At 43.6% G+C, this 27,980-nt stretch overlaps 1 protein-coding gene across 1 annotated transcript in view; it reads right to left on the reverse strand.

Moving 5' to 3' along the window:
• LOC146203849 (neuropeptide SIFamide receptor-like) overlaps positions 1 to 27,980 on the reverse strand; it is a 91,971-nt gene that overhangs the window by 62,294 nt on the left and 1,697 nt on the right. The gene's annotated exons all lie outside the window — the stretch shown is intronic.

The raw sequence follows: 27,980 nt of genomic DNA on the forward strand, positions 1-27,980 counted from the left end.
CTCACAATGCCGTGGTCCATCTGTATCTGCCTATGCCTATATCTGCAATAAAAGTGTGGCTGCGAAGTCGCTAACGGGCACCCAAACCGTGGCAGAAAATTGACGAGCAAGAAGTGGAACGAAGTTTATGTAATATTAGATCGGGTATAGTAGCATGACGTCAGCTTGCTGTTCTACGGGTGGCGGAGACTCAGTAAGATCATTGCGAGGAGAGTGGGCTTGAAGGAAAGGGGAAATTTGTATCCCTCGGCAGCTGCAAGTACAGGTGGAGTTAGCAAATCAGGAGCCAGAATCTTAACGCAGTTGACGTAGTGGCTAATTTTTGTGTCACGCCCACTGACGTCAGACATCTTGATGGCTTAGCGCTTAATTATGAAGATGCTGGAATAATTGTGAAGACATATAATCGTATCATCTCTTTCTTTGTTGCACCCAATAGGGCCCTTGTGATTTGTATGCAATTTCCGCCGCTCCGATTGGTCACGAGAATTTTCATTTTCTTTATTTGTATAACTCAGCCTACATGTCATAAATTATTTAGAGAACTCAAACTTGAGTTAAAATCTCTAAGTTCGCGCTGAGAGTGAAAAAGTAAGTAACAACGGCAACAAATCGCAGTTAAATACACATGCTTGAGTTATATCCCTCCAACAAATTCAGTATTCCACCTGTAAGGAATAAAAAGCTTTTGGCCGCTCAAGAAATATTCGGCTGTTTAAAAAAAACGCAGTTTTTATACCCGAAGGTGCTTCATCAATCAAGGTGTTTTCACGGAAGGGAAAGAGAGAAAGAGAAATTTGAATATCTCTCATTAATTTTTATAAGTTATTTGTCATATGATTGCCGAGTTCATCAATGTTCTGTGAATGGACTACAAATGAAACGAATTCCTTAAAGGAGTCAGGACAAAAAAAAAAGTTGAGCCTTTGGGAAATTTCGCAAATTTTCAAATACGTAAGACCCCTTCGCATATACTGAAAGGTCGAATGAAATGTCACAGCGGTGTTTTAGTTGAACAGCGCTAGTAAAAATATCCTTAACTTCGCCGGGTTTAAAAAATCAAACAATGCTCTTAGACAAAGAGAGAATGTCAAGGTAGCAAAGTGGGATCCTAGGCTTTTGGTGCATGCCGAGATGTCTAAGCATATCAATTTTTTTATGTCCTATTTGCGAGCGCTCTTTTTCCTCTCGCAATTTAAAGACTCTCTGAAGCTCAAGTCGAGGATTCGCATTTTAAATTCCATTTTGTTTCAGGGAGACCGAAAGTAGACGTAGAAAACACTAGCTCTTAAGAAGAGCTTTGCTATTGCTCAAGGCAAATAAAATTGCAAGGCTTGCTTTGAAGAATCTTCGAGAGATTCGGTACTGGACGCGCATTGTGAGCATTAGGCTTTGATCTTTTGATCTTTTTAAAATGTTTTAGACTGCAAGAACAAGAAGAAAATACGCATCATTTTTATGAAACTTGTTTATCAAGGAGCAGACAAGAGCGAACAAGCATGTCGCCCCAACACTTTAAGGAAGGAGGCAATAAAACTCAAGTGCATTTGAAAATAAAGACAAACTACACTTGCGTTATTTTACCTGTTCGTACCTGCCCTGCATGACCAATAACCGGCACATGTCGCCCCAACACTTTAAGGAAGGAGGCAATAAAACTCAAGTGCATTTGAAAATAAAGACAAACTACACTTGCGTTATTTTACCTGTTCGTACCTGCCCTGGACCAATAACCGGCACGATAAATGACCTAATTGAAACTTTTCGGACACAGATTTTCGCATTTGTAGTAGTTCGTGTATAATTTTCATGCACTGATGAAATGCTTGTCATTTATTTCGTGATTATCTTGTAAATGGGCCTTGCACTTGCCGACCAGATTAGAAGCCCAGTCAAGTTGTGTGTGTGTGTGTGTGCGTGTGCGTGTGCGTGTGCGTGTGCGTGTGTGTGTGTGTGTGTGTGTGTGTGTGTGTGTGTGTGTGTGTGTGTGTGTGTGTGTGTGTGTGTGTGTGTGTGTGTGTGTGTGTGTGTGTGTGTGTGTGTGTGTGTGTGTGTGTGTGTGTGTGTGTGTGTGTGTGTTTATTTTGCAAAATATTATAGCAAATATTACATATTTCCATAATTTGCAAACAAAAACACAAAAGCCCCTCCACTCTTTAGAACAATGGATCACTTGATAAATCACCTGGACACTCTAGGTTTCAACTGATGCGTCCTTCGTAATATGAGGATACGTATACTGTCAGGCCACAAGCAAATACCATCGAAGCCGAGATATAACCAAACATTCCGGTCGTTTTGAAGCGAGGCCGCTGCGAACAGCTCACTTAAGATCACACTAAATGGTCCTTTATAAAGCATATTTAATAACTGCTTATGCATCGAAGTCACACCACACACGCGACAAATAACAAGTAAAAGTGCTGGAACAAGCAAGTGTCCTTGTAGTACCTAGGCTACTAACTGCTCATTGTATGGCTCCCATCGCTCAAGCAGTCGACAAAGCGTGCTACGAGGCCAGCTGATGCCGGCATCTATAGAGGCGCATGTCACTCCGTCGACTTTTTTCTTCATTTTCCTCTTAAAAGCGCTGCGTCTATCAGTCAACTGACCGTAAAGAGAACGGTGGATTTAGTGGTGAAGATTTCTGTTGCCGCGATGTTATGATTCACTGTTAATCTCCTCCTTCCCATACTGCTGATCAACGGCAAGTATGCGCACTCAGTCAACTGACCGTAAAGAGAACGGTGGATTTAGTGGTGAAGATTTCTGTTGCCGCGATGTTATGATTCACTGTTAATCTCCTCCTTCCCATACTGCCGATCGACGGCAAGTATGCGCACGAAGTATAGATTATATTTATCGTAGAGTCGCTTAAAAACTCCCAAAGTTTAAGTTGACAGAAGGCACAAAGAGAAGCTGCTACGTCTGGAAGCTTGATCGTAGACTTTCTCCATAGAGAACGACCAACGTCGAATTATCAGTGCATCGATCAGTGGAGGCCATCATAGACATAGAATTGGTGGCCTGCCCCGCTTATCAGGTTGGAAAGTCATCGTTCTATGAGCGTCCTCCCTTTAGCGCGTGCCGACTTTGTGCTGCCGTGCTGGCATATACACTCATCCCCGAAGTCATGCTTCATTAGAGGAAACCATTTAAGATTTTCTCCAATGTATTAAAGATGCCACTATAGGAGGAGAACACATTTATTGATACTGAAATGATTTGGGTAAGGGAGGTGCGTATGGTTATAGCTCTGGATGGCCAACTCTATTCCGGGATGCCACAGGCCGCCGCCGTTGCCCGGGTTCTCTGGATCAGGGCACGCTGGGCCTCCAAGTCCGTACCGGACAGGGGAGCGCGCCTCCCAGCCCTCTCTAGTTGGCTGTCTTATAACTTTTATATTTGTGTTTTGCTGGCAGGCCCACACCATGTGGTATAGGTCAGCATACTGCCTGCAGAATTTGCACCTACCTCTGAATGTTGGGTTCACGTGCTTTAGTATGGGGGCATTTAGAAAACACCCGGTTTGGAGACGTATAGGGTGGCACTCCTCAGATCTGTCTAAACCTTCGGCGGCTTCCGGGAGTGCCCTCCTGCAGAGGCGCAAATGATTTGTAATCTCCGCATAAGTTCTGAGCGGGATTGGTATGGTTGCCGCAGTGGAACCGGAGGATTGAGCGGAACCCCGGGGGAGGAAAGCTCGGGCAGCCGCGTGAGTGGTCTCGTTCCCCTCCACCCCCTGGTGACCGGGCACTCATATAACGTTTTTTACTAGTAGCCGAATCAGAATTGCTCGTATATGTGCCAATAATATCCTGCGGGCGAGTGGCGCTATCCTACTCCGCACGTAATTTCGGGAGGCCTTTTGCGAGGCCGACATTATGTACGCTGGGTCGGAGTGACTGGCGGCCAGTGCAATCGCCACTTGCTCAACATTAGCGCCCGTTCACCTGCCTTTCGTGCAAAACAGCAATGGTGCAGATGCCGTCCTCGGTGGAACCCGCTGCATCCACGTAATATGTGCCTCTGGTACTGCCATAGTTATTTTGTACTGACTTGCCCTAGACCTCCGATAAGCACGAAAAGCTATTTCAAGACCGCTGATAGAGTGCACGTATGAATCAATTTTTTTTTTAATGAAGCGAAAAACGAGAACTGCCCGCGGTACTGAGAAACAGCGCGAACGCGTTGATACCGATTGGGCTGTTATACCTTCCACTGCTTTATCCTAAATACCTGTGCATCACTATACGTTGCTTATTAACGCAAGAAGATTTTCGTTTTTACACTCTGTGCTGAATATTTTTTACTTTCAAAATGGCGTGACGCACGGTTAATATACGTTGAAAGAAGAATATATGCCCCCAATCTACAAACGTTCAAACAATCACTTGTTTTAAGAACCGTTGAAAATGCTGCTTGATGGAAAACCTTATTTCTCCTGAACTTCTTTATTTACAAACGGGGCGTGATGTGGACCACGCACAGCAGCTCCTACGCTTGGTTTCCTCTGTACATCTTGCGCATGAGCTAGTAAGAAACGACGATCTGATTCATGCACCATGCAACCGAAAATAAAGAAAAAACTAGTGTCCCTAAAGCAGCGTATAGTTCCATGTGCCTCCCTAAAAATGTGCACTACGATGTTTCCGAATCGTGAACAAACGTGGTCTCTGAGATTTATTTTGCAGTTATGGATTTTGCGGCTTCCTTCTTGTTGGCTGCCGCAGTCATTTGTTTTCAAGACTTGCGTTGTTTTCGCTTCAAACAGAACCTTCCGATCCGCAGTCGCATTTATGCCGCCCTACAATCAATAATTGTGCCGTCATACGAAAATAATCCGGCGCTGGAGCCACGTCTCGTCCTCTACTTTCTCTACGCTTGCGGCGTAATACTCAATCAATGCACGTCTGTCATATTTGACTCTGTACCTGCCATGAAAACTGCATATTAGGCAATACTAAAATAATCCTAAAATACTGTTTACTTGCTCATATTTGACTAGTCTTTACGTGTTTGGCCTGTGGAAAGAATCTTGCATTTTTGTGGCTGCTTTGACGTTCTGGTAAAGGGACAGAACGCTAAAATTTAGGCATCAAATTGTTTTCAGCGCAATGGAAAGATTGCTGCCTAAAGTGTTTGGTGCCATAGCGGATTTGGTAGAAAAGCTGTAGAAAAACTTTACGGATAATTTTTCGATCAGTGCATGTGCCCGTTTTTATGTGTAGTTCGATACTGAAAATCATGAGCAGTGACCGCGATGACGCCTGACGGTCCACAAAAAAAGAAGTACCGGGAACAAATGTGTATTTAAACCACCAGACAGAAATTATATATTTTTGGTGTAGAGCAGCGTCCATTTCAGCTTCCACAATAAAGGCTGTTACGACACAATAACGTACGCATCATTCACGAAAGATTTAGTGGGTTCTATCACCACTTCATACAAAAAGTTCAAAACACTGTGGCTCTATCTAGCACAAAATCTGAAAATATGCCATTCGCGATGCGAAAGGAGTGGTACGTTTTATTTAAGGACGCACTGGAGAGAGCGCAAATTATAATAATATATGACAAGTACTCTTAAAAAAAAAAAAAAGGACAATGTGCATTCATCAAAATCAGTGATATTATCCTGACACGTGCTCACGTGGGGTACTAGGGTGATATTAACAGTGTTTCTCCGCAAGATGTCGCCTCAATTGTTCTTAAGCGATTTTCAATGGCAAATTAAAATTATAAAGCCTCGTTTTTTTTTTTTATATATTCTACCGCTCGATCTGTGCTATATGAGGGAACATCTTGCCAGTTCTACCATAATCTTATAACAATATTTTGGCCACTGTTCTGCCCCTTGAAGAATAAGTGTCCACTTTCAAGTCTTAAATGTTTATCGTTTTCCCTCTGAAGCGGGTCTTCAATGAAACTTTTCTGATCCTACCGAACTTTTGCCGCGGTCCACTTGACAAAGGATTGTCCAGGTTTCGCTAATTCATTAACTACATTTGACCCACGTTACCGCGACCCCCTTACAATTTTCGGTATTCTACTCTCGTACATCTTCAAAACATTTAGACTTATTCTCTCTTTTGTCCTTCTAGTTGGGATACACTAAAGAGTTCTCGTCTAAGTTTTGTTGTTGGCTTTCAGTAGTTTCTTCCTAATCTAATTTATTGTGGAAACAAAATCTCATCTTCGCGGCGACAGTGTTCTCTCTGTGTTGTAAGGCTGAAGAAAGTTCACATACTCCGCCCTGGATATCGTTGAAGTACATATTTTTTTTACCTTAATAAGAGAAGCAGCTTGAACAATCTAAGAGAAGCAGCTTGAACAATCTTTGAACACACTGGGTCATTGAAGCAGTGGAAGTTTAAGCAAGCAGACTGCGATACACGCTGTTCAAAAAGACGAGATTGTTAAGCCAAACTCCTTAAAATGCTCTTCGAAAGCTTCATGACATTATTTTGCACTACTTTCCAGCTAAGCGGGGCAGCCATTTTTACTCAGATTGAGCCAACGTTTAAGGTGCAGACCTTTTCAAATGCTCAAAGCACTCAAGTACCGTGCTTTCTCGGTTTGTTTTAACGTTGGTTGTCCATGTTAAAGACTGGAATACAAATTGAAGTCCTGTCCGGACAGACCTCATGCCTTTGAGAAAAAAAATATAGTTCTGAAGCTGTGGTTTTGTAGCGAAATCATCTTATTGCTACAGAACTACTCTACGTTTTTTCTTAATTTTATTGCCATTGAAAAGATATAGTAAATGTAAGGCCTACATAAATTTTGACATATCTCCGTGGAATATTGCGACTAAAATGTTACCATAAATTTGAACGTAACGAATGTTCGAAGTCATATTCACAAAATTTTCCCTTGACATTTCGCAAAAGACCCAAGTACTGCAAATCGGGTTTGCAGTAACTTTTATAACATTTTAACAGAGCTTAAGTTAGGTATGACGTATAGGAAGCACGTTCTCTTGGAGCGAGCATACTTAGTTTGTGACGCAAAGAACAATCCCTATTATCATGTAGCATAGTAAAAAAGCAATTAATTTGTAGGCTGTGAAGCCTAACGATTGCAGGTACTTTCACATCTTAACGTCAAATGATATTTTTGTCGCCATATTTAAAGGTTATCTCTCCGCGTCATAATGACTCCTAGAAGACATGCGTGATAGCGATAAACGCAGTCTATGAAACGTAGAGAGCAATTTGCAGCAGCCGTGGTCTCCTCGCCACCCATTTGCTTTGTATATTAAAGGGCAACTTGCACTTGCATTGCACGCTCTTCTCCACGGGACTAGCAGCTATCTCTAAAAGAAAAAGTCGAATGAAAATTCCGGCCTAACGACCACCTCTGCCCAGGCACGGCACTTTTAATTTCTTTACTTGGGCATCTCGCGTCCTCCTGTGTCCTTCCTCAGCTCAGAATAAATATATGTATATATATATTTTTTCCAGTGCGTAATTAGGGTGCTACGAAATGTGGAAGAGCCTTTCGCTCGCGTGTTGCGGCAGGCGGGCTGCAGCCTCATTGCGGCTTCTGCTGCGTGATGAAATTCGGCAAAAACTTCCACGTTCGAAAATTAGAGCCGTGCGCAAGCTGTCGCAAGTAAAGTAGCTGATGTATTCTTTCCTGGGCTGACCTTGCACTTTGGCTGGCCCTAGATTAAGGGGTTCGGCTATTCTTTTGTTCGCTTTGTGAAAGACCTTCGTTCATCGTCTTTTTAGTCTTGTTCATCAGCAGCAGTGATCACCATGTCCCTTCAAATTCAGCTCCCTGCGTGCATTGCCAACCAATAACAGCATGCAATAAAAGCCCAGGCGAAGGACAACGGGAACAGAACTGCTGCCCGTGACGCTCTGGAAATAAATATAGGAACGTATCAGCAACACTAAGTTTTGGGAAGTTCGCATCAAACTAAATACTTTTTTCGTCGTTATTGCTTCGTAACTGTGGCCGTATTGAAAAAAAAAAAAAAAAAAAAAAAACGGAAGCTTTGTGAGAACAGCATCTCCTTAGTATACATTCATGTGCAGCTACACAAACAGCCATTTTTGATCATGGGCACCTAATGCCACTTAAAAAATGTTTGCCCTAAAAGAACTGGAGGCAAATGCGAAATTGAGACACACGTGGAAGGCCTCGTACCTTGACTCCCTAAATGTGGCGTTAGAGTACCAGGTTGAAAGAGGTAATGGGGCAAATCGAAGAGATGCAGAGTAATTACATATTCCAAATGCGAGTTATATTATTCGCCAAGGTACCAGTAAGTCACAGTACTCCTTTCCGCCTACAGTGACTGTGGTGGGTGTACAGTGGCTCCCTTCTTTTGTTTCAGCGAATTCAAAATGAGATAAAGTGGCTCGCAAAACTCTTTCAATAAAGGACTGCGATTAAATTGCATGGTCACCTTACAGGCGAAGCTTTTGAGCAGGAGCGCCGCAATAAATCCAAATTCAATGCGCATCCATATAGTACTGCTTGTTGGCAATGAGGACTAAAGCAAGCGTACCTAATATTGTTTGTTCTCTCTCTGGTGCTTACATGCAATAAGCTTTTTTGAGGTGTCGATGGTCTCGAGAATACCGGGTATGACAATTTTATTTTGCTCTCAAAGATTTTTCCTCTACATCATTGCATTTCATTATGATAGCGCACTGCAAGCAGCGCAATGTGATATTCAGTGTGAAGTAATGCGATGAGTTAAGCTAAACGTAAAAAGGCATGACAAAATGTTCCCCGCTAGATATTGATACCGTCACCTGTCTTCCAGCCTCGGACTAATGATAAAAACGAAAAAGCTAAGCGAACTAAAAACGCAAGCGACACGAGAACGCAATAAATATAAAATGCAAGCTGAAGGCGGCGATGATCATTCGCCAGATGTCAATCCCGGCGCGGACGCATGTGGGGAGGAGGCACCCGACGTCACTGGCCGGCCAAACTGCGTCTCTGCTCCCGGACACTCGATCCAGAACTGCGGAAGGAGCAGGCAGCCGTCGAGGTGGATATCATTGCTTCCAGAGGCACGAAGAGTGAAAGGACGCGTTTCTCAAGACCAAGGTTTATTTCTCACTCAGCGAAAAAACATTGTAAGCATTGTAAGCGAAAAAAGCGCACAAATTAAAATAAACGAAATAGTACTAAAGAGAAGAGAGGGACAGGGGGAGAAGTGGAAGTTAGCCTCCCCCCTCCCCCCTCTTCGCGCGGGTAGTTTCCCCTTCCTCGACTAAGAAAAAAGCTGCGAGAGTAGCCACGATATCCCTCTTAATAGCGCATTTCAATCCGTATTTTTTTCCTATTTCATAAATACCAGAACGAAAAGCGCAGTAGCTGTCACACTGTTTCTGTGCACACCTGAAACCGAGCTGTATGGGCGGAAAGTGGTAGTGAAATACTGGAAGTAGTAGGCGAATATGTCTACTTAGGACAGGTAGTAACCGCAGATCCGGACCATGAAAAGGAAATAACAAGAAGAATAAGATTGGGATGGAGGGCATTTGGCAAGCACTCGCAGATTATGACTAGCAGCTTACCGGTATCGCTCAAGAGGAAAGTACACAACAGTTGCACCTGTACTCACCTATGGGGCTGAAACGTGGAGGCTAACCAAGAGAGTTCTACTTAAGTTGAGGACAACCCAGAGGGCTATGGAACAAAAAATGGTAGGGGTAACATTAAGAGATAGAAAGCGTGCAGAGTGGGTCAGAGAAATAACTCAAGTTACCGACATTCTAGTGGAAATTAAGAAGAAGAAATGGACGTGGGCAGGACATGTAGTGCGAAGAGAGGATAACCGATGGTCGCTGAGGGTAACAAACTGGATTCCAAGGGAAGGAAAGCGTAGCAGGGGGCGGCAGAAAGTTAGGTGGGCGGATGAGATTAAGAAGTTCGCAGGGGTTAAGTGGATGCAGCTAGCACAGAACCGGGTTAAGTGGAGAAATATGGGAGAGGCCTTCGCCCTGCTGTGGGTATAATCAGGTTGATGATGATGATGATGACAGTGCCGTAATAGAGGAGTACGGAGTAATTCGACCCCCCTGGTGATCTTTACCGCAAGCACTGACAACGCAGAGCACACGGGCGCCTCTCCTCTGCGCCCCCATCGAAATCCAGGCGCCAGCGGTCGCGTTTGAACCCCGGTACCCCGGAACAATAATCGGGCTTATTAACCACAGCTCCACCACGGTGGGGCACATAATTTGTTATAATCTAGGCTTTGAAAAAAAAAAAAAAAAAAAGGCGCAGTATACTTTTCGGGGGACACTTACACTTACTCAGGTGAGGTCACCTCACCTTTCTGAAGGTCAAGCGAACGGTTTTTTAGGGGGGGGGGGAAGGAAGGCACAGTATATTTATAGCCATGCTTTGTCCTGCGGCTCCTTGAAGGTCGATGGCTAGGCAATGCTGACATTGTGTGTGAGTTTCATCATCATCATCATCAGCCTGACTATACCCACTGCAGGGCGAAGGCCTCTCCCATATTTCTGCACATAACCCGGTTCTGTGCTAGCTGCATCAACTTGACCCCTGCGAACTTGTTAACCTCATCCGCCCATCTAACTTTCTGCCGCCCCCTGCTACGCTTTGCTTCCTTGGAATCCAGTTTGTTACCCTAAGCCACCATCGGTTATCCTCTCTTCGCCCTACATGTCCTGCCCATGTCCATTTCTTCTTCTTAATTTCCACTAGAATGTCGGTAACTCGGGTTATTTCTCTGACCCACTTTGCACGCTTCCTATCACTTAATGTTACCCCTACCATAGGAAAGGAAAGACGCTGCATCTGTCCCATTTTTCTCCATGGACACCTGAACCCCATAGCAATAGTTTGTCTTCCTGCTCCTTGAAGGTCAAATGGAAGCCCACAGTAACCTTGAACTGAGAGTAGTGAAGCTCTAGCTTCAAACAATTTGAGGGGAAAATGCAACTTCTGCGCGCTGGAAAACCAAATCTGCGTGGCTCTGTGGCTGCTTCTGGCTCGTTCGCGGTCGACTCACAGACGCCGATCTCGGCCTCCTTCAAAGAGGACGTTCCTAGAACCTGCTACCCGAAAGGTTCAGGTTGCGACAGAAGTGGAGGCGACTTCGCTTTCCCCTGGGCCCTGCTCTGACAAAAGTGTTGCCTGTGCCCCCATTTGCAGAACGTATGCTATGAAAAGAATATTGTGCTCGCGGAGGCCACAAGGAGAGCCGTGGACAGAAGTTCTCACTGGATCGTGCGGTTTAGGCAACCGCTTATCTGAAGTAAGTTATCTTTACTTAGGGAATGAAGCGTACATGTGTCCGACCTCGCAAAGCTCTCCTTGAATTTTATTCTTTATTGAGCAACTCACATGAGCGTATACCTTTCAGGATAGGTTCAGCGACGATTTCCGCCGCAGGCCAGTCTGCTAGGAAGTTTCTCAATATTCCGCTTGGTTTCTACAACAGAAATTCGAAGCTTGAGTCCGTATTTAATTGTTCGCTCTTCCATTCATAGTTAAGAAATGAACAGTACTTCTCACCTTGCCATGACTTCACCTTTATTATTTCAGTGTCGCATGAAGGCGCCTCATCTGACACCAGTGGGTTTCTTATGTAAGCGCTTTCCTTTTCGTAAACCACCAGGTAGTACATGTCGCAGTTTACTCGGCTATTTAGTCTCTTAAGGCGCCATGGGTGGCAGTAACTGTTCAATCAAATATCATGGGGCTCTGCTCGCTTAGAAACAATATGGTAAATTACAAACCAAATGGCCAGAGCGGCACTCATGGAGATATCTCTATACTACGTTGAGGTCATCTAGAGGTGTAATATATGTTTCGTAAATCAGCTGCTTCACCAAAGATGCTCAACGCCTACGCGTGCGTGGAAGAAATGCACCAAAAAGAAGCCATAGCCCAGAGATAATAGGGTGCCAGAATTAATGACAGTTTGCCTTCCGAAGGTGTGCTGGATAATCTTCAAGTTATTTTCCTAAGCCTAGCTATTGTTATGCAAAAATATCTCAAGAGCACGTGCTTTTTTTTTCCTTCCAAGTTCTTTGTCCGCTGAAAACGTTCTGTTAAGAATCAACATCAGCACGCGACAAAGGGTTTTTAATGAAATCAATGCGGCTTCACAACGCGTCCGGCGTTTTCAGTTCCCGACAAATTTGCCTACACGTATGTGGTAACCGTGTATGCCCTCCTTTATTTCGTGTGGATTAAAAGACGAGAATAAAGGACTCCCTCTATGTTTCGTAGGCAGCGGCGAAGAACCGAGCTAAAATTAACGAGGTATGGCGCAGACGTTGGTTTTTGTATTCTTAATAATATGCAACTGCGAAACTGATATATTTTAAACAATGTCATTGTCGAGAACTTTCAGATATAAGGGGAGAGCGTTCTTGAAAGCATTGTCCCTGTTGTCGAAGCTTAAGCGGAGAGGGAGTAGTCAAAACATGAGGACACGATACTTCGCCATCACTGAAAAGTAGTTGACAAATGCCTCAACAGGTAAAGGGATGCACATCCTCGTTCGTAACTAATAAGTGGTGAATTATCTGGAAAACATACGCGCCGCTGTGAACTATGATGTGATTTTCCAATCTTCACTAAGTTGTAGGTCGACTTTCTAATCTGGTCCAAATATGCAACCCCTTTGTGCGAACCAAGTACTTCTTGGTCCGAACATATATAGTTTGAAGACGGGACAGCAGTATTGCTAACGTTAGTTGCACTGTTAACAGCGGCAACCATTCGTTTCCGCTTCGGGCACTGTGAGACGATCAGAGATTAAGCGCCGAAGAAAATTTATCTGAAAACGTCGCCGCAGCACTTTTTCCGAAGCAGTTGATCGCCACAACTTTTAAGGACATTTACATGAAAGGCATGAAAGTTCTCATGTCTGAGGAAATATAAATAGCAGGTGCCAATATAGAATGCCTTGGAGATATGAGCGCGGCTTTCCATCTTGAGGGGGCGGTAACTTTCTATCAATTGATGCAATTGAAACAATGGTGATTAAAATAGTATATTGGTCTCTGTTTTCTAAAGAGAGCACCAACAAATTGAGGTAATTATTCTTTATCAATAAGAATAATGTCCCGTAGGGGTGACGAGGTCGACGACACAAATGAAGGGTCGATGATTGCACTAAAGAAACTATTTATTTGGGCTGACTTGCGCCCGCAAAAGTTGTTGCGTCGATACTTTGGGCCATACAAAATCCTTCGCCGCGTCGGACCACTGGACTATGAAGTCATTCCCGACGGAACGTCAGCATCACAACGGCGACGCGCACGCCCAGAAATTGTACATGTTGTACGACTGAAGCCATATTATGCGCGTTAAAGAATCTGTGGTGTTTAAACTTTGCAGTGTTTATGTTTAAGTGTCTTTGTTTTGGAACATCGAGGCGATGTTTTTTTAAGGGAGGAGTAATGCCGCGAAACCTTCAAAACAGTATTTGTTGTTTGTTAACAGCCGCCGGCATAGAGGCTTATCACTCTGATTCTGGACCGCGTATCAGTTCCGTAATCTTTGTTTGTTAATGCTCGATGTCGCGAATCACACCTTTATCAGTTTTGTTGTAGCACAAGATGCACCGAGATCTGTCTCGAAGGTTCCGGCCACTCGGGTGTCTTTCCACAATGTTCCAGCCCGTGCTGGTAGCTGTTTGCGACGTTATCTAGATTGTTCTGCGCAGCCTTTAAATTGAGCGTTGACGAGTGTGACGGGGATTCTTTGTTCGACGATCGACGAGCATGTTTGTTTCTATCGCTGCCGCCGAGTTGCTTAGTTCTTTTGCGGGCGCAAGTCAGCCCAAATAAAGTTTCTTTAGTGCAATCATCGACCCTTAATTTGTGTCGTCGACCTCGTCACCCCTACGTGACAATAAAAATAATAATTTGGATACAATAATTCGAGAGCGATTCTAGGGCAACAAAGAAAATAAAATATTTAACCGCTGCAAAATAAGCTGCAGAAGAGGTGGTGCAATCCCAGAGAAATACTGGCCTCCTTAATTAGTAACGTGTTGCGGAAGCATCGCTCTCACGAGCCTCACGTTTGCAGATTAAACGTTCTCATTCCTGCACTGGGAATCATTAGATTCTGAGCAGCTGCACTTACAAGTAAACCAAGACGCTAATTCACTGCCTCCACAACGTTCACGTGCAGATTTAGGCATAGTGCTGGCTGATGAATGCACGATGGATGAACCTGGCTGATGGCTCGAGCCAGGTTGTAGAAACGTTGTAATCTCTGCAAACATTTCACTCGGATTATGACTGCAACTTAGAAACTGGGAACTGTAAAGAACAGCAAGGCAAAATTTTCCTACAATTTTGTACATCAGTGAGCTGAATTCCTGGGGCAAAAGAGCAAAAGAAAAAAAGAAAGGAAAGGAAACAGGCTAACTAACCCAAGTGCAGTCGCAGTTGTAAATGAATGAGTCTGAGAAATTATGAGGCTACTCATAGGCATGTGGGCCATTTGTAGTAATTATTCATGCATAAAACTATGCAGTACATATAAAAGAGCAAGTTACATATTAGCCCATTTAAACAAAACAGCCACCTCTGCCTTTTTAAAAATTAATCCCACAAGAAAACTTCGCAGAGAAGAGAGAATAATTACGGAACTTCAAAGAACTGAACATTGAGAGCAATGAGGAAGCCAGGCAGCCAGGTTTAATATTAGAACGTTTTTGAAGTGAAAAGCTTAACTATACGGTAGAGACACGCGGCGTTGATTTCGGTTCCATTCTCTCATGGTACGCGGATCTGTCTGGAAACGTGTCCACACAAAGCGCGGCTGCTAACTCGGCAACATTATGGGGTTTCATGACATCAAACACTACCTCTACCAACAGTGAATTTTATCGGAGACGCTACAACCATAAGTCACTAAGTTCGGCTTTTATTGATATTGAGTTAAAAACCTAAAATAAAAATCCAAGTTTCTTTTTTTTTTATGTAGTAATGTGCAGTGAAAAAAAAAAAAAAGTGAGAGACAAACCCAAGAATGCAAAGGCAGGGGAGTAAACTATAGGCGACGCTCAGCTTGCTGCTCGACGCCAGGAGATGGAAAAGAAGGGAGAGGATAGGAAGGAAAAGAAGAACGTGAAGTCAATTCGCACTTGTCTCAAAGCAGATACTGCCTGCGAACACAGAGCGCGAACCTAATGTTCAGAGCCTAGTTTTCAGGCAACACTAAAGGGGGAATCGTTTGAGAACCGCTCGCTATCGCACGCTACGTCCGAAAAGATGCACCACTATAGGGAGGCCAACAGACGCGGATCAGTCAGTCGCATTAGCTAAGAGCTGGAAACAGTCAGTCTGACAGACCAGCGGGAAAAAGAGAATACATATGGGCTCCACCACAGGAAACCCCAGAATTCCTGAGTGCGACCGCATTGAGCGACGAGTAGAATCAACTAAAAAAAAAAAAAAAAAAAAAAAAAAAAAAAAAAAAAAAAGGTGTGTGGGGGGGGGGGGGGCGTGATCTGAATTCAACAAATGGTTTCTACTGTGTTTTCTTCAGCGCACTCAAGGTCTGCACGGAAGGAAACTACGCGCTATGCTATTTCAGCACGCAACGGAATGGATTCCTCTATTTTTATTTTCAAGCGTAAAAAAAAAAAAAAAAGGCGGGGAAGGGGAAGCAGCGCCAGTATTCAAGCAGCTCTCCAGACGCACAAGGCGGAAAGTCTGCGTGAAAAGTTTTGGACGGAAAATGATCCACCCGAGCTACTAAGAGCTTGAAGCGACGGGAAAGGCTTTCTCTTCAAGGATGGATGACGGAAGTACCGAATATAGGACAAAGCGTCATGGCACAAGAGGCAAACGCCCAGACGCTTTGTCGGGCCACGCCACAGTCTTGTAACCAAGCTCGTGTAAATCTTTGAAGCTTTGAATGCTTTAAACAGAGAGGGAGGCTGCCTCTCTGTTGGTGACTCGACTGCTTTGCCTGGTTATGTTGCTCGTTTTTGGTTCCTGAAAAAGGTTTGCTTAGCGCAAGTTTATCTACTTTGTCCAGTCGAGAACGAGGAGTATGATTAAAGCGTTTTCATACCAAGAAAATCAATTTAAAGCTGTATTTTCTGCGCTGTTTTCTTTAGCGATTCCAGCAGCGAGACTGTAGACGCTGAGAGAGGGAGAAAAATTAGTATAAAATAGCGGTGTCGACCAAGCGTGCAATCTGCTGATGTAAGCGTTTGCGTAAAAAAATAAAATAACTGAGCGAAAAGAATTGTACGAGTGCAAATCAGGGTTTCTGGCGCCCGTTAAAAGCACGCGCGTTACATGCCTTAAGCTGTTGTGCTGAGGTATCTGTGTGGAGGCTTGCGTATTGCGCGGGTGTCCATTTTGAGTGTACGTTTCATTACAGCTTGCAAACGAGTAATGACGGGGGCAGCTCACTTCTTTTAGAAGCTCAGAAACTGCATTTCTGTTCATGTGACCCGTAATAAAGAGCAGTATATTGTATCGGGGCTCTTAATAATTGATTTGCAGATTTGCAGAAGGGAAACATTAACGCAAAAAGTTGACAGTGACAGTTTAAAATGTGGCTTCTCCAGTATTAGAAAATAAAGCAATTTGCGGTCTCGTGGAGAAGTAGAATCAAGCAAACTAGTCAAAACTAAATACACCTGCAATTGCACAAAGTACGAGGTTTATGAAAGTCTAAGTTAACACTACCTGCAAAAGAAATCGTCAGACTTATGCAGAGAACGGAAAGCGCACTGAGAGCGATAAAAGGACACTGTATGTTAAGTTGAAAATGTAGCTTCGATTCGTCAACGTCTCAGAGATGCATCGAATAGAATCAGGAAAGCAACCCCTACTAAAAATTCGAAAAAAAAAAATATCTCTCCATTGGTCAGTTCTCCTGGCAACAACAATGACGTAGTCACCGAGCGAAATCGAACCTGCATCACAGGCCGGTGGACTTCAGTGGACCTTTTCTTTGCATCTTTTTGTTTAGCCCATTTCTGAAGAGACGCCTCACCCTTCCACGGACGAGCCAATTACCAGATGAAAGGGTTTCTGGGAATGGAGCCCATTATCCTGCGCAATCGAGGAAATTGCTCGTTTCAGCCGCACTGCAGTGGACTCCGGGTGATAGAAGAGCACACTTATCGAACCTAAGCAAATAGCTTGGTCCAGGAGACTAGTAATTTTTCGAAAACTCGTCGCCAGGCGTTGTTTTGCCGTGCAGTGCTCATCGCACGGATGAGTCCCAGACACTTGAGAATGTTAAACCGGCTCGCGAGGAGTGCATTAAATTGTTGACACGCACGTATCGGCACAGCGCTCGGTGTGAATCGATTGCCCTGTTAGCGTTGGTTCTTACTTCGCAGTGGCAGCGCCATACTGAACAGTTTGATTCAGTGATTTCTCGGAAGAATCCCCCAGTGCTTCGGCGCGTAACTAGAACATTGATTATGTTCAGCACAGGAAGAATAAGGCTTATTTTTTCTGCTAATTCTAAAGGTAATTACGTTATACAGAAATCATACCCAAAACGTTTTAAGTAAATTTTGGGAAAAAGGTTTTTTTGAACATAATTGCTTCGCATATTGTAAAACTGCAGTTTAGCAATAAATACATCCACAGATCATCACTCGTCAGGCTTGTGATTTCTGTCGCTTACTTAAATATGCATTCAGTGGACTTCCTATCGCTGTCTAAATTATTCATCTTTAGCGCAGGATAAAATTCGGAAAGCCAAGTTTCGCTGCACATAAATTAGCTTAAACAATTCGTTATTTTTATTTCTTTCATTAATAACTAGAATAATACAGACGTAGTCGGTCCGAGCAGGAGAGGATACATTCATTTAATTATACGTCTCAATGCCTAGAATTAACAACAATTTAAAAATAGTTTGCCCCCGAATGCAACATTACGTCAAAATAACAACTTGAGAGGCGAGTTGGTGCTGCATAATAAACATAAATGTGGCTGAACTAACACAATCACGTGAATAGAAAACACAAAACAGGCGCACACTACCAACTGTAATATGAAACTGAACACGCACTTCCTCTTAACACTCAGCTACAGTTTTATATTCACGTGATTGTGTTAGCTGCGCCACTTTTCTGGGTATTATTGAACATTATGTCTTCATAAAGATTACAAAGATGTGTTAAAGCAGTCCACAGATGTGTCTCTTTATTTTCTAAAACATAGTCATTGCTTTTCTAACTGCTCGGTACGACCGAAGAATACGTTTTGCAATGTATCGGAAATTTACTACCTCCCAGCATATCCAAAGCAGTATATTAAGATACCACCTCACAATTAAAATAACCCCGGAATGCTGGACAGGATTGCATTTTTGGCCAGTTGGCTCATCGTTTCACTAATGAAAAAAGAGCATTGAAGACGTAGCCACATAATTATAGCGTTAGCTAAGCTTATACATCTTAATTTTAAAATTTAGTGTACATTTTCTGTAGTGAAACTATTGCGAGACACCGATGCCTAATTACGCTGGAAATTATCAAGGCTATGGGGCTGAAACGTGGAGGCTAACCACGAGGGTTCTACTTAAGTTAAGGACAACGCAGAGGGCTATGGAACGAAAAATTGTTGGTGTAATGTTAAGAGATAGGAAGTGTGCAGAGTGTCTTAGAGAAATGACCCGAGTCAATGACATTATAGTGGAAATCCAGAAGAAATGGGCATGAGCCGGACATGTAGTGCGAAGAGGATAGCCGATGGTCGCTTAGGGTAACAAACTGGATTCCAAGGGAAGGAAAGCGTAGCAGGGGGCGGCAGAAAATTAGGTGGGCGGATGAGGTTAAGAAGTTCGTAGGGGTCAAGTGGATGCAGCTAGCACAGAAACGGGTTAAATGGAGAAATATGGGAGAGGCCTTCACCCCGCAGTGGGTATAGTCAGGCTGATGATGACGAAAGATATAACAGACCGGAATAATAGCTCCGCCATCTGTCGTGGTATAGAAAGAATAGCTGGCGTCTTCGCTTAATTAAAGTGGCAGAGCAATTGTCCCATATCTATTCTAGCTTTGTATATATATATTTTATTCCGAATGTATTTCTGCATTGTTCTGAATAAAAATTTCCTTGTGTAATTGTTGTCATATCAGCTCTTCTTTATCGCATTGCGAGTTTATATGTGTATCAATGCGAGAATATAAGAAAAAGAAAACTTCAAGATATACTGCAGGCGGTAAGATAATTGAGCGAGTAAGTGAACAGCCACGGAAGGTTATCGAAGGTTTCGAAGTCGACGATATTATTCATTCTTTTCTTGTGGCTGCTTTGTGACCGTAGAATGCGATAGTGCTCCTCGGAGAACTCAAGGTTCGAGATTACAATTCCGTGGACACGAAACATTGCTCGTGGAGTACGGAGCAATATTTTTAGCTGAAAATCAAACCACGGCAAGGTGTAATGAAATGACACCTGGTTCAGGAGCAGGAAATCCACAACGAATGGCTGCTTGCGTGGCCCTTAGGCAAGAACGAAAGAACAGTAGAAAAGACATAGCGGTTTCATTTTTCTCATACAAGGCAAAATTAGTATGGGAAATGAATGGCACGACATCAAAAAGTACATTCTTAAAATCGTGCATAATATAATTGTTATGTAATTAAAATTCAGTAAAATTACTGCCGAAAAGCAGGGCACTTATTCGCAAATTACTTTCATAATTTCATGTGTTAAAAAAAAAAAAAAAAAACAAGTAAACTTTGTGAACGAAATAGCAGCCTCTCTCCAGATGACCTGACGCACAGGTTCTTTCGTTTTACCGCCAAAATATATCCCAGACAGCTACGCTCTCCATTTTTTTTATAACAAGCGCCATTACAAAGTAGGACAACGGCATCCAGATGAGGAAAACAACGGCATGGTCGAACACTCGTCACTTTCATTGGGCTCAAGGCATAAGGTAGAGGTGAGCCCAGCACCTTGCTGCCAGGAGCTGTCTCCACCGTTTGAAGCCGCCGAGACAGGTTATTTATTGCTTAGGTTGTCCCGGGAATCGATATCTGCAGCTTCCGATCGTTAATGTTCTCTCCGCAAGCGTTTGTGCCTGTCCCCATGCCCCTCCTCCATTGCTCGCCCCGTGGCGATAAGTGTAACCAGACGCCTCTCTGCCCTTAGCCCATGAAACCAGGGGAGCGCCACCGCGTTCTCCTGAGTAGTTCTGAACTCCGTCTTGAGCAATCTGCCCCTTCGACAGCCCCTCGGCGCCATAGGTCTAGCTTGAGGAATGGCCGCAACTGCCCTTAATATACTTTCAGTAAGTGACTCAACTACGCAGGACACTCATTTTTGCCTCTTCTTGCCGATGCTTTGCGCTGGACACAGGCTTGCTATATCAAAAAATTATATGTTATATCAACAAGCAGTAGGTTAAGGATTATTTCTTTTATGGAAAAAAAAGAAAACACGGTGGAAAAAACATGAGCCTGTTGGGTACTTTTCTGTCGGCTATCGCTGATGATGATAATTATACTTTGTCGCTTGTGGCCCATTTTGCGACCAATTAACAAATCTTAATTGCTTCATGAGTTCAGCTCCTTCCGCCATTCAGTTGGGGTTCGTGCCCTTGTGCATTTTAGGAGTGATCGTAAACAATCGTCTAATATTTGTTTTTTAACTCCTATATTTATTCTTGCTCATATTGAGTGGTACCTATTTTACGTCATATAATTTATCTCCTTGCGCGTACTGAGTGCGTGTGTTGTATCAAGGTACTCAAAACACTTTGCTAGTTAATTTTTTATGTATTCGCGCTCTGTTTGTTCGACCACAGATGACGGTAAAGAAAATGGCCAAAAAGGCTTGCAATGGTATATGCAGACGGCTTGAATAACCAATCCCAATCGGAGGAACTCAATTCGTGACAAAAAGATAGCAGGATGGAATTGGCACACAGTGGAAGCGCATATATATATATATATATATATATATATATATATATATATATATATATATATATATATATATATATATATATATATATATATATATATATATATATATATATATATATATATATATATATTTGCATTTGGGTTGAAACGTACTCATCATAAAATCTGCAGAATAAAAGACTAGCTGCAACATTCTGCGCCCATTCGAGAATGCGTTCTGACAAGAAGACGCTATGCTTTTTATGAAGCTGTAAAAGAAAGCGGCAACGCCAGCGCAAAATTGATCAATAAAACGCCGCGGATCAATATTGCATTCTGAACGACGAGCGTTCAAATTCCGGAGCCCCCATATGGACGAGCTCGTGCATGAAATGCGGCGATTTATATCGAGTCACATGCTACTCCCTTCATATCCGTCTTGATGTTTTCCTTTTTTTGCCTTCGGCGTTCAAGCATCCAGCGGTCAGTGAATTCATTCACAAGATGCGCCCACCCTCATACTGGTGACCCATTTTGCGCTTTTAGCTATATTTCGAATCCCAAGCTAGAAACTGCGCTTTCTTCATGCAAGTGAAATCTTGTGTTATTTTCTTTCTATTCCCTTTCATATTCCAGTAATATATGCGCGTCCCGAGGGAAGCACTACATATTTACATAATTACGGGGATAGAAATTAAAGTAATTAGGATACGTTGAAGTACAACTGAGTGACGAATATGAGTAATCGTAAACGATTACTGACTTTAGAGACGAGCTGATTTTTGCAGGCTATAAAGCGTAGCCCAGAAAGCAAAATGTATGTCGCATATTTGCACTGCTTCTTTTTTCGCACTTTTTGCGTTGAACTATGCCATAGTCCTGCAGCCTAAAGAAGTACAGTGTACCATCGAGCTCATCATTTCTGAAATGAAGACAGCTTTCAGGCTCTGTCTTCGCCACGTTTTTCTTTTCGGATGTGGACTTAGGCCCGAACGTAACTTTGCCGGCGTTGCGGTGGTAGCGGGAAAGCCACATTGAAGGTTTTTAAGATCACCAGAGAGTTGGCTTGGTTCTCTCATCAGAAACATTAATGATCAAAAACATAGAAATTCCCATAAGCTTTTCCCGGACTCAAAGAGTATTTGCTTTATTCTATATTTATGGCTCAAAGAAACCTTAATTCTCCTTTTACTGTCTGCTCAGAGCATAATGAAGGTATACAACAGCGTTTGGGGTCATGACAAAGTAGCAGGGTTGTCTCTCGGTCTCGGTTACGGTCCACGTTTTCCTTTTCGGTATAACCGGTGGTTCAGCGTGCTTTTTATCATATGGTGAGACGCTAGTGAACATTCATAAGGTTCGGCTGGATTTAGTTAAACTCCTTGGATAACCGAATGCGAGACAGCCGCGACTGCAGCTAATTTGGCAGATCACCGCACATGAGATGTGGAGCCCGCAGCATTGGATCCCAGAGCATGCGGTTCTAGTCTTTTTCTTGAAAAGTCCTTCGTATCTGGAAACATTTGTACTTTTCTCTTGCAGTGAAGAAAGTCATAAAAGTAGCACGTAGTATATAGCCAAGTTATGAACCGTGAATATATATTCCTGTTTTTCTTTTTTTTTTAGAACTGGCTGACAAAGCTCCTCGCATTTCTATCCATGAACCTTGGCGGTCTATATCGCGGCTTCAAAGCGCGCCTCGCTGGAAACAGCTTGCATCCGTTCCGCGCGCCAGCTTACGCAGCCGAAGAGACCATTGTCAAAATATCGGCGTGCCGCTGCAACACAGCCATCGAGTAGTGGTCATAGCAGATTTTGTTCGCTCAGAGCTCAACTATCTTAGTGCGCGAATGCACTATAGTCACTTAATTTATTTGCCTTTTCGTGGGCTTCCTTTATAGATGCCAAAAAGATTTAATGGTTTCTTCATTAAAAAAAAGAACGGGATGAAGGTTTCTGAACTGCTCTGAAACTTTCGAATTTTCATTTATTATCTAAAGGGAATATTTAGTAAACTAGGTAAAAAAATCTAGTAATCTAAAAAAACGACAGCGGTGCGAAAGATGGCTACCACAGTTATACGACTGGTTTCCCTCGCCCACCTCTTATATTTTATTTCTTGACTTGGCTAAAGTTAGCTGGCACGCCCGCTATATATATCACCATCCGTCGATGGTTCAGGAAAGTCTTGATTGAGTGAGAGAGATCAGATGACCTTGTGACGTCATCAACCTTTAAACCAATTAGCGCTCAACGATTAGGCCACTAGGTCATGTGACGTGATCGCTGAGCGCTGATTTGTGGGCGTGATGTGCGAATCGACAAGACCGCATGACGCACCAGCCTATCAACTATTCATGGAATTTCGTGACCGAGTTGGCAAGTGATCTGGCAGGTGACAGTTGGCTGGTGAGACAGCCGAGCGGCGGTAACTGACAAACGGATTGTGGGACGTCGAGAGTCCATGTGAGATGGAAAAGTTGGCAGGAGCTTTCGAAGGCGGCTGTTGTCAGGTAACCTAACCGAGCCTTCTTTGGTCGCCGAGAAGCGTAACGTGATGAGACCAAATGACATTATCGAGTTTGCAGGTACGTTGCCCGTGGACGCGCATATTACAGAAATGGACGAGAGTGCTATCGCAAAGTGGATTCGAAATCTCCTATAAGTGATAAAAATATTAAATACAATCAAAAGTGACAATAGGCAATTCGTCTACAGTGAAACGGCCCCAAAGTAGCGACACGCCTAATGCAATCGCATTCTACTTTTAAGATGACTTAAGCTTTCAAATAATTTTTGACTATAATTTTCACCATACTTTTATTTTTACTATTATAGGTGCTAACGCAAGATGTGTGGGCGCCGCTTCCTCTGCCCGAGGGATGCGCACGACAAATACACAGCGGGCCGTGTAACAAAGATCTTTAATCTCACAGGGGTCGTCGAAGGCGGTGCTAGGTCGTCGTCCGGGGGGCTGCAGCCTGCGGGTCGTCTTCCGTGGAGAAGCGCCAGGCGCGAAGCAGGAACGAAGAGCAGGAGCGATGAGAGAGCGAGACGGCGGCGCGTGCCTTCCTTTATAGCCCCCTCGCGCGGGACCGGTTATCCCCGAACGAGCGGGGAGAGGGAAACAGGCAGCGCGCAGGGAGCATTGGGAAGTGGCGCGGCTTCGAATGCGCGGCGCGCCACGGGCCCTACAGATGGAAGCTTAAGTTGCAATAGTTTCGCCTCAATCATGACGGAGGTGCTTACATGCGACTGGTACCCAAGTGGGCTTCTCTCTGTATTCTGGGATTTCAGATGCCACGCATCAGCATAAGGAAAGCGTTCGATATGCGTCGTAGAAAGAAAGTAGAATCTAGGAACCTGTGATCCGGTCATGTGGCACTCGCGTATGCCCCGCCGGGGTGGTACAGTGGTAAGACGCCCGACTACTGTCCGGAATTCCCGGGTTCGAACCCGACCTCGGCGGCTGCGTTTCGATGGAGGCGAAACGAAGAGGCGTCCGTGTGCTGTACGATGTCAGCGCACGTTAAAGATCCCCAGGTGGTCGAAATTACTCCGTAGCCCTCCTCTACGGCTCCTCTTTCTCTCTTTCCACTTTAACTCCCATCTTCCTCCCTTCCCTTACGGCGCGGTTCAGGTGTCCACAGACACAAGTGTGACAGATACTGCGCCTTTCCCTTCCTGTGAACCAATCATCATCATCATCACTCGCGTATCAGATGAAGGAGTGCCTGAAAGCCGATAAAGTCGCTCAGTGGCGCGTTGACACCTGCCCTTGAACCAACTTCTTCGAAACAGCAATTCTTATTAGGAGCGAAGGGAATATGTTATAAGACCCACATATCGGGCCTTTCTAGCACATCGTCATCTTTCAGAGCACCGTTAAAATTGAGCCTCGTTCGAGCCTTTCTAGTGGTTGCTGGACATCATTCCTGGATGCGCAACGATGACTTATGGCGAATTCTACTGAGGGATGCCTTAGCGAGCTACAAATATACCACCCGGCCTATAATGTCTGCCTCTGTTGCCGCACGATCCTATACTCTGATCGATCTTTAGAAACTATACGAAAACCATTATGCTGCATGCAACAGGTTTCACCACTTGCACCTGGCATCCGTATCTGGCATTTTCGTTCTCTTGATGAAAGTGACGAAAAATAACAGTTGCGTCCACAGTTTACTACAGAAATATGGCGCTCTTATTTGGATCATAAGGCGTGTGATAAGAGATCTAACCCCTGGCATTGTTTGATCTCGCCATTATACTGTAAGTGCCAGCCAAGGTTATTTAAAAATGGTTCGTCCTAGCTTTTGAGAGTCGCATGGTCCTAGCGCGCAGTATATTTCGTACTCCAATAATAGATAAATTTGTAATTTGTAGTCCCAGTAGATAAGTTTGTAATTATTAGCTTCATAAACAAGTGCGAGTACAAATGTTGCAGATCGTCTTTGACAATAGCTGACAGAAATATTTGTATCAAGTTACCACTTGCTCAAAGTAGCTTTTGTAGCTTTTAGCGGCCTTAAATGATAACTTGCGCGATATAAATGCTTCCATATGCCTGAAGTGCCACATTAGCGTCACGAGACACATCTAAGAGAACAAAATCAGTTTTATCTTTAACGCTAGCCGCGATTGGGGGCAATTGCGTGCACACTGGGCGAGAGATGTAAGCTAGCAGCAGGCCATGTTATAGCTTTCTTGAAGGCGAAGTTCATAAATCATAACTTAGCGTAAAACACGAACTGTGCTGTTTTTCGAGACTTATTAGCCAGCTTTGGCGAATAAAAAAAAAAAATCTCCAGACACGAATGCGACTCTCAACGTGCCTGAGTAGGTTTCACGGTGTAGCACGCTCCGTCTTCTTTAAAAGCTTAGTTAGTTAAAGGGATAGCTTGTATATCGCGTATTCCTGTCTCTGCGTTCGTATATCGTTCCATACCGGAGATAATATAGCCGATTATCCTTACTCGTTCGTAAAAAAGTTTAACAGCACCTTTTCAATCAAGGTATCGTGAAACAAGTACGTCTATAATCATTGTTCCTGCTAGCACTTTTTCGGGAACTGAACCGCTGACCGAGAAGCAGAGCCATTCACTGACTCGATGCCGTATAATCAATGCAAACAGACGCACAGCATTATTGGGCACTGTCTGTAGTAGAGGTGAAACTAAGAAATACCACCCTGAGCATTCCGGAGGTGATGAAACTACAGGTTGAGATTTCCGGCGGTATGCGAGTCGCCCGCCTATCAAGTGAGAGCTTTCCTTCTCGGAGCCAATTCCTCGTAATCACAATTCAGACGCGTCATCTCAATCCGAATGATCCGGTCTACTACGAATACCCTCTCGGGCAAAACTTGTGTGCGGCACCAGGTTAGCCAGTAGACATTTTTATTAGTAACAGAACGACTGCCTTCGGCTCATTAACTGCGGCGCTCGTATTCCGGTGCGGAGGAAGACCTGCAGGCGCAAAGAGTCCTGGATTTCAACCTGACAAAGCCAAAACTCTTGTTCAGTGGAGAACTCAGCGCCGCAGGCTCCATTTAGAGAAAATCCGTATTGGTCGAAAAGGTTATACGACACAAGGGAAGCGCAGATGTGTTGAAATGTGGCAAAACGTTACACGGATTATAATTACAGGTCGCAGCATTGCTGAAGCGTCATACGTAAGTATCTAAAGTAAAAGAACTGAGTTGAAAAGAAAATTTTGAGTGAGCCAGGAATCGGAGCCCGGGGCGAGGAGATTCTAAGATACGCTACCCCTAGGCCATGCCGGTACTTTTTTTTTTCTTTATAGCGGTCTTCGGTGTAGGAGGATATTGCAGAAAACAACAATCGAAATAAAAACACAGACAAAAGAAAAAATACATCCAAATATTGTACATTTTCGACGTTGAAACCAGTCAGCCACAGTCAGGCTGATTTCGACGGCCACGGGCTGGCTTCGTCTTATTAAAATTCACTCAACTGAAGCAAGGGCTCTGTCCTCGAGAGACACTCGGGAATTTCTGCCACTGCTTTCTGAATTTTCGCAAAAACAATTCATGCTTTCTCGAAAATGAATTCGAACATCGGTATCACAATTGCACCCTGCCATCAGCGCCATATATGCAGTGAAGACCGATAAGCATTATAAAACTAAATGATATCCCATCCTTACTGTCTATGCATAAATAGCGAATGCGGCATGAATCAAGCGGAAGTTCTCTTTATTTTTTTTAGTAATACATTCCGAAATTAAACACCTTCCCAGCCATGTAAAAAAAAAACAAAAAAACAAAAGCACGGTCTATTGTTTCTGACAGCTCACAAATTAAACGATCCGATTCCCAGTTAAAATGAACCCCTTCTCTTCAAGACCTTTAGTGGCAACTTTTTCCTGTGTAATGTAACAAAATCATATTGGCTCCTGTCTGCAGCAGCATTCACATAACACTTTTTAGAGCCTCACTGCCTGTGCTTCCCATGAATAAGACTTTCTAAGAAGGTATGAAAACAATATCTCACAAATCCCGGTACAGTTGTCCCCGCTTCACCCAATGCAAATATTTATTTATGAAACGCGTTCACAGAAACTTAACAATTGCTAACTGCTCTGTGGAGTTAACGGATATGTTGCCGGCAATATTGAGACAATAAAATTTGACCACACGTGCCCAAGCCTGACCTGGCACACGGTGCGCAATAAAAGAAAGGTTCAGAAAAAAAAAATCTTTTTTTGCCAACTGCCTTTCAAAGAGATGTCACAGTCCCAGCCTCCCTCGTCTTTTTTGTTTCTTTGTTGTTTTTTTGACCTCAACAACACCGTCCTGCTGCACCTTTCCCACCACGTTGAAGCAGCGTTCGTACGGCTCGTTTAAAGCGTGCCTTTATATCACTGTAGGGTAATGGTAGACTATATTAGTAATAGTATGCGAATGTATGCTAATAAGTACGTGTGAAAATAAAGAGGTACCATTTAAGGAAGTAGCGATCAAGGGAATATTAATATTCTAGCCTTTAAAGCAGGGGACCGCAAATCAGCCTCTGTCCCATACAAATTTCTAGAGCACATTATATCTACGAGCCTAATGGCACATCTAAAAGCTAACGACTTTTTTTTATCA

This window comes from Amblyomma maculatum, chromosome 1 (assembly GCF_055883805.1).
Source record: "Amblyomma maculatum isolate TAMU_Amacu chromosome 1, ASM5588380v1, whole genome shotgun sequence".
NCBI lineage: Eukaryota > Metazoa > Arthropoda > Arachnida > Ixodida > Ixodidae > Amblyomma > Amblyomma maculatum.